Here is a 14,590-nt window from a genome sequence, read left to right as displayed (position 1 = left end):
CAGTCGTACCTAAGAAATTTAGACAACAGATTTTTGATTCCTTGCATAACCTTAGCCGATATGCATGACCAAATATGAATTCGGATATTAGGAAAATGTGTCGAGCTTGTATACCTTGCCAGAAATCTGAAGGATTTCCTACTGTAATAACTACTGACCGGGGTGGGTGGTCAATTTAGAGGAAGAATTTCTTTATGGGCCAAAATGATAAAATTCTTAGGTCAGCATATATGCACTACAAGTTATCACCCATGTAGTAACGCAACTGCTGAACGTCCGATTAGGCAAATCAAAGCTTCCCTTATGGCACAATGTTCAAACAACCATGAGTGGTATCAGAATTTAAGTTTAGTTTTGTTAGGGATACGCTCGGCAATAAAATTAGATTTAAGTTTATCGGCTGAATTAGTTTACGGATCGTCGTTACGTTTCCCTGGGATTTTTTTTTTCAAACGATATTAATGAGGACATAAAATCATCTAATGAGTTTATAGCGCGTCATAGACAATTCGTGCGAGACTTGAGACCAACCAAAATCCCACAACATAGAAAAACCGTTATATCAAAGGAACTAAAAGATTGCACACACGTAGTTTTACGTGTTGATGAAGTTAAAAAACCCTTAATACCGCCTTATGTTGGTCCATTCCAAGTGTTGAAAAAGCATGCAAAATACTATAAAGTAGATATTAATGGTAATCGACAAACTGTTAGTATATATAGATAAAATTAAACCTGCGCATATTGAATATGGCATTGAAATACCAACTGAGCAGAGTACTGAAACAGCGTTATTATTTTTAAACAGGCCTGAGCCGCCAACAACAACGCGTTCCGGTAGAACAACTCGCCAGAACCGCCAGCATGATTACGCTTACTATTAGTTTAATATCAAACGTATGTATTATTTATATTGCTTTTCCTCTTAATCCCCCGAGCCCAACAGTATCAGTGAACTTCTGTGATCCTGACCTAAGGTAACCATCGCAGAATACTCCGTTACGGAACCACCGACTTGAGAAAAACAACCAATCACCCGAGTAGAATTTTGCAATGCCACAGCACATAAATTATCGTCAGCATATAGCCTACTAATATTACAGTGTATGTCTGCCAAAAATCTGTTACAGAATGGTAGGCGATTAGATTCTTTTTCGGTTCAGTTTATGACAAATCGAAATCTTATATGGCTGATCCTTCGACTCCTTTACATTGCCAAGATTGGGGGCACTCTTTCAAGGCTGAAAATATAGGTGATCCGAAATCAACCTCAGAAAATTCTTGGTCTAATAATAATGAAGTAGCATAATATGAATACAAGTGGCCAACAAGGACAACTGGGAAAGTTTTTAACGCACATTTGGCTCTTACTACAATTTATTACGACCATATTGAAGGCACTCTATTAGGTCCTTTTTCAGGATTGTCCACTTGTAGTATTAATTCGGGATCTTGTACTGTAGGTACTCAGACAAGTATTTGGAAAAATTACCCTTCGATACGTCAGGTGAAATTTACCGATTAGATTTTCCCGAATTGGGATCAAGTATTCACAAGTAGGGCTCATGTGGTGCGTATGTGCAACGATGTTTTGGTACAAAAACATTTTGCACGAATAATGGACTTTCATTTGAGACGCACCAATGTAACCCATTGACGGCCGCTGGATTCCTCAAGTCTAAATACCCAAAACTCAGGTATAGTTAGTTCCGTAATGGTGGATTCTGTTGCTAGCACGTTTACAAGCTTTATTCAGGAAAATACTGGCAGGATAACCGAGGTAATTGGCAATTTATCGTCAGAAATTAATTACCTCGAGTGTCAACTGGAAAGTATTTTAACCCGAATATATTTAATTACTTCAACACGACTCGGGAAAAAGTCGCGTTTCCAACCTTATACTTTTAATCGTATAATATTAACACGAATATTCCCGACGGCTATTTAAAGTAATGGATAAAAATCCGCGCAACATTTTTAACCGTGTTTCTATTCTAGTGGCGTTATGATTCTCAACGCCGCTCAAACCTATGTGTGCCTTAGGCACACGAAATCGCGCAATTTATAACGCCCAAAGAAGCGTTTTTAATCTGTCACGGGCCTCATACAACAAATTATTTACGGTTTTTTTTTTATTATTCTATATTGCCGCTTTTCAATGAAAAAATTTGCGTTCGCCGATATACTCCTTTTTGACTTGAAGCAACTCGTCGTCGATTATTGTATAATAACTCTCAGCCAATTCACAATTCTGGGCAAATACGAATTGAAAGTAAATATTATCGTTGTCGTGAAATAGCTACTTTTCCTGATTCTGGGAAAATAAACACCGAACTAAAAGTGTTTACGGTCAAAATAACTCGTCACGCTGACGAAAATGATCGGCGATTTTTGCAAAAAGCTCAAAAGTATGAATTGATAAAATAATATTCAATATTTCACGATTTTCAAAAGGCAAAAAGTAACCCAACAGTAGTATAAAAAGTTGCGAGCAGGTGAACGAGTAGTTTTAAGTAGCGAAGCGTTTCCGAGAGTAGCCAAATCTGGCAACGCCGCACTGCATATACTTAGCTACACTGAATTCCCGTCCGGATTTAGGCCTCTGATCCATCGCTTTTCCGAAAGTAGCAAAAAGTGGCAACACTTTCGGATTCTCATCGATTGCAGTTAAACCTTGCATGTTTTTTCAAAGAATTTGTCTAATTGTTAATTTTTGTTCAAATGTAGAATGTTTATTGAACTACTAAAACAAATATCTGACGTCATATGTCGTTTAGGTTGCTGGGAATTTTTGGAAGATTGCGACTACATTCGATTCTTGCATTATTTTACAGGTATTCCAGTTCTCAAATTATCAGGAGCTGATCAAGACACATTCAGAGGAGCACGTCTTGATTGGCCGCCTTTACCAACAACATATTTAAAAACATACATTTGTGCAGCTGGGATATGTGTATTAGATGAACACGGTATATGCATTTTATGGTGCAAGAATAAGCTAAACGTCCAACACTTCATCCACCAACCCAGTATGTTCCCCAGCTTTTCTTTTTAGGGGGGGTGTTTCAAAATTTAGGGGGTGGTAAATAATTTGCTGTTAGAGATAAAACTAGGCTGTTTGTATTCTTAAAAAAATGGTAAGTATTTAAGAAACGATGTAGGCTACATGGGGGCCCCCCAAGCTGATTGACGCGAGCCAAAATCCACAGCTTCTTCCAGCTTTTGCATGGGGTGGGTCGACAACGTGAACCAATAGGAATTGAATCGCCTCTTGGTTGGACTTGATCGGAAATTTGCGTACAAGTATTGACAATAAGACAATTTCAAATTTGATGCATTGCTGAATACGTGACCATTATACCATGTTACAGGAACAAATCGGATAAAATTGGTCCAGCGAATCTGTAGGCACGGCATATAATTTGTCGCATAGGGAGTCCTTCGAAGATAGACGAGAATATATTCTCACAAACAGTAAAATTAAATTATTTGACCGTCCTGATGAATTCGGTTTCATGGAGTTGAATGGAAATTGCGAAAAGTCACTAAACAAACACGCAGCTCGTATGAGATTCAAAAGTCTTACAAAGAAACAACGATTCAATGAATAATCGCGTCGGGGTGCTTTTTCATTTTCTGGAAAGACCGACAGCTATAAACGTCAATATAAAAGCCATGCTTCATTTATTCTATTTTTGAAAAATGATATTAATTCTGCAATTTTTAACTGTACAAATAACTGTTTTTCTTGGAAACAGCCACGTGCGTATAAATTATTGCCTCGTATTGCTTTCGTAGCTGTTGATTCATCTTATGTGGCGAATTTTTGTTGTTTAACGGGAGATACGTACGATAGCGGACATAAATTTTCTAGTAGCGCATTATCAATTATCGATATACACTTTTACGTTGATTTACTTACTTCGAAATAGAGTTCGATTCATTGGTATCAGCATCTAAGAACGTGATTGAAATGTTACACAATAACGGGTTCAAGACGACAGATTGGGTTTCGAATTCCAAATCAGTTTCACGTGAGATATACATTCATCGTCTCGCCAAAAGTATTGATTTAGATATCGAGAGACTTACTCTGAAAAGTGCTTGGGGCTGAACTGTGGAAGCGAGAGAGATTGCTTCATACTTGAACACCAGGAGTTCACAGGTTTTGTCACAAATAGAAAAGCCCTTACTGTTGTAAGTTCAATACTTGATGCTTGGGATGAAAAATTCAACAATAAGAGACTGAAGTGTTGGTCAAAGTGGAGTAATTCTATAAGTTTTCAAAATATTTCAATTCCTCGTCAATTCAAAGATGTGGAATGTAAATATTCCCTGTACAAATTTGGCATATTCTGTCATATGATATCGAAGCATCCCAAGAAGAATTGCCAGGGTCGTTCTACTTAACGCTGATTCCGCGCAAACTCCCACAGATTACTGCGATAGAAGGATGAATATTCCTCAGTTTTTAGAGAATTCGGACATTGGACTAGTTTTTGACGCTACTCCCCCCGCATCAGGATTCCGCCTCATTGATGGATGACTTCCTGTGAATAGTCATGAAGGTGCCTTTGTCGGCAGTCCGCGTGGCTATAAGTGCTAGTTTAGTTCGGGTTGGGATAAATATTCGAATATTTGAGTAACAGTTTACTGCTCTAATGGCCGTTCTCACGTGGCCTGGACACGGCACGTCACTTGCGCATCGTTGAATCAAACGCTTGGACAGTATAGCGCACGGTACACGAGCATCAGCCTACAATCCTGGCTAACGGACAATGGCGTCAAAATTGGCTGTTATATTTGCGTTATAATATTTTTATTTATTTCCAGTGGATATGATATTGTTTCAATTTCTTGATGAGCATAATGTGTCCCAATTTCGCATGATTTTTAACTTTTCAGAAGGCCGTTTTGTAAAATTCGAAACATTGATACAAGTTCATGAAGTAACATTAGGTCAATAATATTAGAAATGTTTACCGATCCGCAGTGACGACATTTCATAAGTTTTATTTAATGCAAAAACATAGACACGACAGAAAAATACAACGAATCCAGGGGCCAGTAGCAAAGATATTGGTAACTTTTCAATTTTACAGTGGCGATAAGGAAGATCAAATCCAGAACGAAAGAAAAAATTTAAAATAAAGTTGATTTGGAGATGGAAATTGCAATTGGCCAGGGTAAATATTGACGTTTTTACGTAAACAGCGAAGGCGCGTCTGACGCACTACACAATGGTATGATGTGAGTTTGTTGATTAATTAGGATAATTGGTAAATTGGAAGCGCATTAGTTTAATATCTTGTCTCAGTCTATCTCAGTATTCGGTGTGAATCAGTGTTTACAGGTTCTGTACTGTTGGTAGTACTCGTTATGTATCTGTTGGAAATACATTTAATGCAAAAAACATAGACACGACAGAAAAATACAACGAATCCAGGGGCCAGTAGCAAAGATATTGGTAACTTTTCAATTTTACAGTGGCGATAAGGAAGATCAAATCCAGATCGAAAGAAAAAATTTAAAATAAAGTTGATTTGGAGATGGAAATTGCAAAATCATTTCTATAATTTTTCGCAGCGCCTCGTCGCCAATGATCGCACAGTAGTTTTCAAATTTGTCAAACAGAACGCGCAGTTCTGCAATAAATTTTAAAAAATTAAACATCGATATCCACCAGAGCGCAAGACTTGATACACGCGTGATTAAAAGAACCCACATTTGTATGTGGAATGCCGAAATAATCACGCCATAATCGTGAAACATACTTTAGCGGCAGTGGTTCCCAAACTTTTTAGAGTTGGGACCCACTATTTATTACCAAAGCTTATGGCGACCCACTTAACTTTAATTTCATTTTGTATTTTTAGGACATTATACAGAACACAGCAATGGCTAACCATCGCAAAACTACCGTGTTTCCTCGAAATGAAGACCTGGCCTGAAAATAAGATAATAATTTGAATTTTTAAAATGATTTTAAAATGACCCTACCCTTAAAATAAATTTAAAATGTGTGGGAGAAGAAAGGTTCATTAACCTGAAGTAAGGTGATGATCACACCACTATTAAAGATTGTGTGATATCACAATTATGATATTTGTCACTTGATTTTTGTATAGAAAATACAAATAAAAACTATGGATGTCGGTTTTTATATAATATTTAGTAAAAAAATCTTGTGATTTTCTACAATGTAATTTTATTTTTGATAAATGAACACATGAGACCTCTTCCAAAAAAAACCATAGTGTTATTATTCAAAATAAATAAATCTAAATCCTGTCTAAATTTCGGGGAAACACGATAAGAATTGCTGTACAGTGTACAAAACTGCTATGCGTAAAAAAGCCACGTGGTCATTCTTTGTGTAGAAAATTTTTGTTCCTTTGAGAAGATCGTAAAAAGGAACCAATCACAGATTCGAATTTAAATTCATTTTAATTTATTTTGTTTTTTTGAAGATTTACGTATTCGAGTCGCCACCGATCCTAATTACCAGTATGATTAACCAAAGCTCTCTACATCTTTTCACGACCAACTAAGATTCCTTTTGCGACCCACCAGTGGTTCGCGACCCATAGTTTGGGAACCGCTAAAGTTTAGCCTATATAAAATACGGTACTAAAATTTAAACATTTAAAAGTGTTTGCTTATGAACTCATTTAAGTGCGGGCTGAACGCGGCCCGTGCATGGGGCGTTGGTTGGACAGCCTAAACTATGTTTTTTTTATTCCTCTTCGTTTTCTTTTAGATATATTCTATATGCGGTTATAATTTCGCAATTTTTAGCGTTTGCTAAGACATAGGACATCTCTAGAAACATTATCAATGTTTCATTTCATTTGGAATACTTGAACACTTGTTCATTCTTCTGTTTGCACGTTAGAATATTCTTCAGATTCAATATTCTAGAAATGTTTCCGACTATTCGGAAGAAAAAGGAAAATTTACATTCGTAGCTAATTATTATTAGTTGGAGATCGTTGACAACGCGCCCCAATAAATAAACAAGTCCTGTCACGAAGTTAACGATTTGTTTCTGAATCAGTTACCAGTGTCTGATATTAGAAAGCAAAGTTCTTCAGCATATTGCCTGTGCCTTAATGTACTGTCCCAATGAATTTCAACTTAGAATCGGTGTAGTTTGTTCAAAACAGTCAACACGATGGAACTTGGAATAGAATCAGGAACATGGCATCTGCTGAAAACAATGAACATAAACTAAATATTCCATACGGCAAGACAATTTTGCAGTATCATAATATCACAACTCTCTATATTTCAAATCAATCAGCACGATATAGATTAAAATCAAACAAAATTTAACATTATATATATACCCAATGTTTCGACTTTCCAAGTAACACAATCAAATGAAATATGCTCTAAACTAAAGTAACTAAAATCCAAGTTTTATGACTAAAATATTAAAGCAGTAGTTATTGTGCTAATTTGACAGTAATACTGCCACAAATCATATTTGTATTACACTTGAGAACCTCAATTCTTATTGTTATTTCCAACAGATACATAACGAGTACTACCAACAATACAGAACCTGTAAACACTGGTTCACACCGAATACTGAGCTAGACTGAGACAAGACATCCAACTATTGCGCTTCCAATTTACTAATTATCGTAATTAACAAACTCACATCATACCATTGTGTAGTGCGTCAGACGCGCCTTTGCAGTTTACGTAAACACGTCAATATTTACCCTGGCCAACATTCGGATGGAACAGTAACAACCTATGATGATTTAGGAATGCATGTTAGTAGGGATTTCAGGATAGAGGTTACATGAATATGATTAAGTACTGCTTGTACCGAGCTTTATAGGGTAGATCAGGGTGGTCCGAACCGCGGCCCTAGCACACATTCCTTGCGCCCGTAGAACAATTTTAGCGTGTACTAAACTAAACCATTGGTAGATAAGTGTATTTATTGGCAGAGTTATTTCCAAACTATTCCAACTGTGATTGGCCTTTTTCCTAATCCCGATGTCGGGATTGATATTTGATAAAATCACGGAATTTCAATGTTGTATCTATAAACGTCAAGACTCAAGACCAGGATGGAAATGACTTCCCGTGGTCGGTACGAGGAGAATAAATTGTCTTGTGCAGACATGACCAAGCTGATGAGATGAATCGCGCTTCCATCCAAACTTCGTACATGAAGCTCGCCTTGAGTAACTTCTCAATTTTAGAGACGTGACCATGTGACAGCAATGACGAAACGCAGACCTGACTTAGTCTCATCTTAGACATATATTTTGGTTGTTATTTGACGATACCACTAGACCTGATAACGCTAAAAGTAATGAAATTAGTCAAATTTATGAATTCATCATACAATAAGTGTAGAATAAGTGAACAAGAAATAGGAAACGTATTTACCTTTCCCCAACAACGTTCAATGACGGGGTCTGGTGTGTTTCCAAGTAATTTCTACCACGAAAAAATATAAGTTTAGCGGACATTACAAAATCAAACATGAAGAAAAATGCTATAAATATCACCATATTTCTCAAGAAGCAAATGGGTAAACTCCCGATGTTTTATCACTTCTGGGTTTTCTCCTACTGCGGCCCGCGAGACCTCGCCAAAAGTTTTTGCGTCACGCCAACCTTGGACCACCCTAGGGTAGATCTTATATAACGAATTCTGCAATTAGTAGAAACAAAAATGAATGAAGCCTCGATAAAACATGTAGGGAAATCGATTTTCAATACGATTCCAGAAAATCTGTGGATTCCACACATATAAAAATTTAGATTCAAAGCTCGCTCTATCCCAATCGCTAAGACAAGTAGTAATTTCACAACGTATTCATATATCACAGAGTTGGTTTAGGATTAAATGTAATTACTTTAAGCCATATAACATGTATTTGGAAGATTGCCAATCATATCTCCCTGGCCCTTATTTTTCTTTTATAGTGCGAGAAAATTCCATTTGTACAGGCATTCAGTGAACGAGAGTAAACTTTTTTCCTATCCTAGGTAACATTCGGGACACGCGAAAGACCACTCATTTAACCTTATTTCTTGACACGTGTGGATACCAAGAGATAACCACAAAAGACTTCTAAGAGAATGATAACAGCAACAAAATATGTGGATAATAAAATATGTAAATTTAGCGTTCTTTGACTTGTCAAATAATGGCACTATGATCTTCAAACCTCCCTTTCACACTAAAATCATAAAATCAAACATTTCGTACAGTACATACCGGCCCCGGTAATTTTATGAACTGTTTTTTTGGATAACATAGGGAAATGATTTTCAAAAAAAAAAGAAATGTTTGCTCAACTTCCAAAAACAATTGATGAAATAAATACAGTAACAAAACCAATGAAGATAAGCAAATTGCCAATGCAAGAAATTCAAAAAAGGATAGAACCATAAACTAGCCCCCACTCAAATATAATTCGAATTATACACCTAATATTCCCATAGTAAGAATGTATGTGTGACTGTGTATGTGTAGTGTGGATGCTATTTATGTAGTGTGTATTTTGTGCGTAAATGTACTCAAAAAGCGTAGACAGAGCTTCATTATGTCGCGCATATAAGTAGAATTGGATATGCACACTTTCACTTTTCACTCCTTGATCATCAGGGTGACAAGATCTCCAACTTCAAAGTTGCGTTGAATCTTGAGTCGGCACTGTAATTGGGGAAGATATTCGTTTGTCACGCGATGACAAAATAAATCATGTAATCACTGAACATGCCTGTATTCCTCTTCAGTATTCATGTGCTCGAAGAACAAATCAGGTGGCAAAGACGGTTCTAATCTATTTATCAAAATTGAGTTTGCAGAAAAGGGCATTCAAGTCTTTCGGATCGTCGCACGGTGGTGTGAGTGGACTTTATTTTTTGACGCGTGTGGATTCCAAGAAATTCCTTCAACGAGAATGATAATAGCAACAAAATGTGGGGATAATAAATAATGTGAGTTCAGCTTTCTGTGACTTCTCAAATACTGGCTATGTGATCTTCAAATCTTTCTTTCGTATTAGCCGATTCTTCAGGACTCTAGCAAATGCAATATTTGTGCATACTCTACATCTTTCTATCTGCTTGTACCTAGTTACTTCTCAGTGGTGTCGATTTGAAACCGGAAAAGTCACAGCCGTTGGTTACAGGGAAATTAATGAGTAAACCAGCGTTATGTTGCTTTAGTCAAATGTAAGTTGTATGTTCTTGAAGTTGTGGGCAACAGTTATAAATATACCACTGCCTATTTCGAGTTTACAGAATCGGTTCTATTACAATATTTCCAGGATGTAAATTATTTATTTCTGCATGTTGCAATTTCAAGATTGGGAAAAGTGACAATAGCACAGCAACTAAACGCCAGTTCTTTTTTAATGAGCAATTCGAGAGTCCTGCTGCACGCTTACACAAATGTATTTCTGTAACCTTTTGTCTGACCAAAGTCAGACAAGCAGTTTACAACAATCAACTTTTTTATTATTCAGGGCTAGGCTTTTATTAGTTTTAAAATGCATCCTCATTCTATTTTATGACGTCATAATGGATGTTACAAAGCATTTAAATTTTGTTCTTTTAATTCAGATAAAAAAGCAATACAGGCAACGTCCGCACATTTACCCACATTACTTGATAATTATGGAGGATAAAAATCAACTCAAATATCTTCAGAGAAGAGGAGATTGGCAGAAATCAAAGGGTTAACAGATGATGTAAGTTTAGCTTTCTGATTAGATTGGTTTGTAAATGTTGTAACAGTATTTCATTTCATTTAGAATAACTGAATATTTGAACACATGCTCAAAACATCTGTTCGTGGAACAGCTATCGCTGTGCTTGGTTGATTCTATGTTATATTGCTTCCACGACTACCTTGCCTGATGCGAGTAGCTCAGATTATCTATTAACCATTCTCAGTTTTTTAGCAGTGTTTCTTAACATGGGTTCGATCGAACCTCATGGGTTCTGTAGGGCTGTTTAATTGGGTCGACGAAGGTGCTGGTTTGAAACATTTGTATTTCATGAACTTCTTTCTATTCTACCTATATCAAAGTTAGACCTTTATCTCAGGTATCGCTGCTCGATAACCAGCATTGTTTTTTTCGCGTCACCCTCCATGAAATTCCTTTTTTGTGTTTTTTTCCTAGTTTTGTTTGCATTATTTATATGTTCATTTTGGTGAAAAATGAACTTCTGACTGGCTGACTGATGAAGTATTTGTGTTACAATGTTTTGTAAACATACCTACAGTTTTCTGCTGATATTGCAACTTATAAAATAGCTTAACTATTTGCTGTTATTCAATAGTAATGCAACGACGTCATACTGTATCAATTGAAGACTTTTGCATCCTTTCGAGCTTTCTACAAAATTAACTTTAACCGTTCAATCCAAGAAGCAGTTGACGCGTGGATTGTTCACCTGGAACCAAACTAGTCTGGTAAATTTGCTTATTTTTTGATAATGTACACAGTTGTCTTGACGACGACGGTTCACATATGCTTCGGCTATTCGCGTCCTTGGCGGGGTAGCAAACGACATGTCGACGGCCTAGGTACGATGGTAAGTAATTATGTAGTTGCAATGAGTAAATGTGGCAAAGATTCAGGAATTCAGTAGCCGCAAAATATCCGATTTTAAGTCATACTTTCAAGCATCCACAAAAACGTAGTTGCTTCTGCAATTGTTTACATTCTTTAAATGTACATGTCCAATGACGTAAAAAGGAGATTTTCACTAGAATTAAGTTTATGTTTCAATTGTCTCGAACTTGGACAGTTTGCCTTTTGGTGTAAATTTTATAACATGTGTCGCGCTTGTTCGGGTAAGCAGTATTCAGTGATCCATGGCCTGAGGATCTTTACAAGAAGATCAAATGCTAACAACCATCGCAATGTCTCTACTCGTAAAACAGCGTTGTCAATGCAAATGTTTCAAACGTGGTGTCCAATTTCAGCCTTTGCCAGTTGTAGTAAAAGGTCTGTAGGCTTTTCTGAATACTTTATCGCTGTGCTAGACTTTGCTATTCAAATCTCAATTATATATACATCATCAATCGAAACGAAGACTTGGTCTAATAAAAATAAATCGTACCTGTGTCCTGTGTTACCATTGACACTTTATGTAACAAAGGCGTTTCACAAATAGCAGAGTTAGTAAAATTGTAGGTGGAATCTGGTTATGAAGAATATTGGCATTAAACAACGTGTTTGCGATGGAGTCACGCATACAACATTCAGCTAGAATGTTTAAAAGAGATCAATATATGCCTCGTCTCACTTGCAGGATATTCCGTTGGCCGATATTGAAGCGAATCAAGCTATGATTTTAATCGCGGCATAAAATCCCATAGCGCACCCATCGCAACATGAACCAATACGAATTGAAATTCCTCATGGTTGGACTTGATCGGAAATTTGCGTACAAGTATTGACAATAAGACAATTTCAAATTTCATGCATTGTGGTTTATGTGACCATTATAGTCACGTCGTTCAATTTACCGTGTAGCGAGTCGTTTAATAATAGACGAGAATATTTTCCACGAACAGTAAAATTAAATTATTTTACCGTCCTGATGAAGTTGGTTTTATGGAGATGAATGGAAATTGCGAAAAGTCACTAAACGAACACGCAGCTCGAATAAGATTCCAAAGTCTTACAAAACAACTTAAAACAAACAACGATTTAATAAATAATCGCGTCAAGGTGCTTTTTCAATTGCAGAAAAGACCGACAGCTATAAACGTCAATATAAAAGCCATGCTTCATATATTCGATTTTTGGAAGATTATATTAATTCTGCAATTTTTAACTGTTCAAATAATGATTCTTCTTGGAAACAGCCATGTGCGTATAAATCACTGCTCCGTTCTTTCATCGCACAGTAGTTTTCGAATTTGTCAAACAGAATGTGCAGTTCTGCAATAAATTGAAAAAAAACAACTGACATCGATATTCAACAGAGCGCAAGACTTACTATACGCGTGATTGAAAGAAACGACATTTGGATGTCACGCCATAATACGAAACATAGTTTAGCCATATATAAAATACGGTACTAAAATTTAAACCCTAAAAAATGTTTGCTCATGGACCAGTATGTTCCCCAGCTTTTCTTTTTAGGGGGGTGTTTCAAAATTTAGGGGGTGGTAAATAATTTGCTGTTAGAGATAAAACTAGGCTGTTTGTATTCTTAAAAAAATGGTAAGTATTTAAGAAACGATGTAGGCTACATGGGGGCCCCCAAGTTGATTGACGCGAGCCAAAATCCACAGCAGAATGTAATTGTAGGGCCAAAAAAGGGGAGCGAGAAAAAGTGCGGGACGACACGACTGGGGTTCAGGGCGCGCTCAAGCGTCCTGAGAAAATTTTGAGAAATAGGCACCAAAATAGGCTCTAAGCTTGATTTTAGATACACCTAGCATCGCAGTTTGTTATGTGATGAAATCAATAATTATAATATTTAGCTGATAGAATTCCCGGGGAATAGATAACAAGCACGGCTTTCAACCGTAAATATATACTAGGCCTACTACGTTTCAACAAGTAATTTGCAACTGATAGTGACTAATGAAGTTACTTGCTCATCTGGCATTGTATGAATGGCTACTTATGGCTTGTTTTGTTACACATTTCTAATTTTTTTGAACATGTTTGTTTGACTTTTGTATGAATTAAATTTTGGAATAAGCTCGTCAACTGATCATAATGTCGCATAATGTTGTATTCCTTCAGAACTGAAATATTTTGTTGGTTAGAAGACAAATCGCTGAAGTTTGATTCTTTTCAATGAAGAAATAAAAACGCTGTCATTCATCTAAAAAACGTCTGTTTTCAGTGCCTAGTTTTCGTTTTGTGACATCTTTAAGCTTTCTTAATATACGGCTGATATCTAAAATACTGCAGTGTGTAATCCTAATACCCATACGTATACATAAGATACCGAAATATTTCAATTGTTACGAAATAAACGTGCTTAAACTGTGATAATGATGTAACAATAGACGGTATCTAAAACTCAAAAGGTACCACATGAAGGGTTAAACTATTTCACTCAAGTTCGGCGGGCCATTTTAAATCGTCACGCGGGCCGTAATTGGCCCGCAGACTGCGGTTTAGAACCCCTCAGTGTGGAATCGCACCTCAAAATTAGGGGGGGGGGGGGGGTGTTTGAAATTTTAGGGGGGGTGTTCACCCCCTATAGGGGGGGTGTAGGGAAATCACTGTCATGGACTCGTTGCTTATGAACACGGCCCGCGGGTTGGGCAGCCCTAAACTTATCTGTTTTTTATTCAACTTCGTTTTCTTTTAGACATATATTCTTTATGCGGTCATAATTTTGCCGTTCTTAGCGTCTTTAACCACCTTCAACTGCTAAGATATAAATTTTGCATGATGATTACAACAAAACCTATGAATTGTGTTGTTTTATTCAGATAACAAGCGGTTCAGGCCAAGAATGCTCATTTGGAAATATTTCTTAAATATGTGGAGCGTGAAAAATCGACTCAAAACTAAAATACCTTTAGCGAGAAGAAAACCAGAAATCAAAAGTTTAATGAAAGATGTGAG

At 36.7% G+C, this 14,590-nt stretch overlaps 1 long non-coding RNA gene across 1 annotated transcript; it reads left to right on the top strand.

Moving 5' to 3' along the window:
* The first annotated feature begins 10,614 nt into the window (after positions 1 to 10,614).
* On the top strand, positions 10,615 to 14,590 carry LOC144421992 (uncharacterized). The gene is made up of 3 exons (XR_013475076.1): positions 10,615 to 10,729; positions 11,325 to 11,457; positions 14,455 to 14,590. It is a non-coding gene; the product is annotated as an uncharacterized LOC144421992 (long non-coding RNA).

The sequence above is a fragment of the Styela clava genome, chromosome 4 (assembly GCF_964204865.1).
Source record: "Styela clava chromosome 4, kaStyClav1.hap1.2, whole genome shotgun sequence".
In the NCBI taxonomy this organism is placed as follows: domain Eukaryota; kingdom Metazoa; phylum Chordata; class Ascidiacea; order Stolidobranchia; family Styelidae; genus Styela; species Styela clava.
Note: the sequence above shows the minus strand (reverse complement) of the source record. Positions and strands in the feature narration are given on the sequence as shown.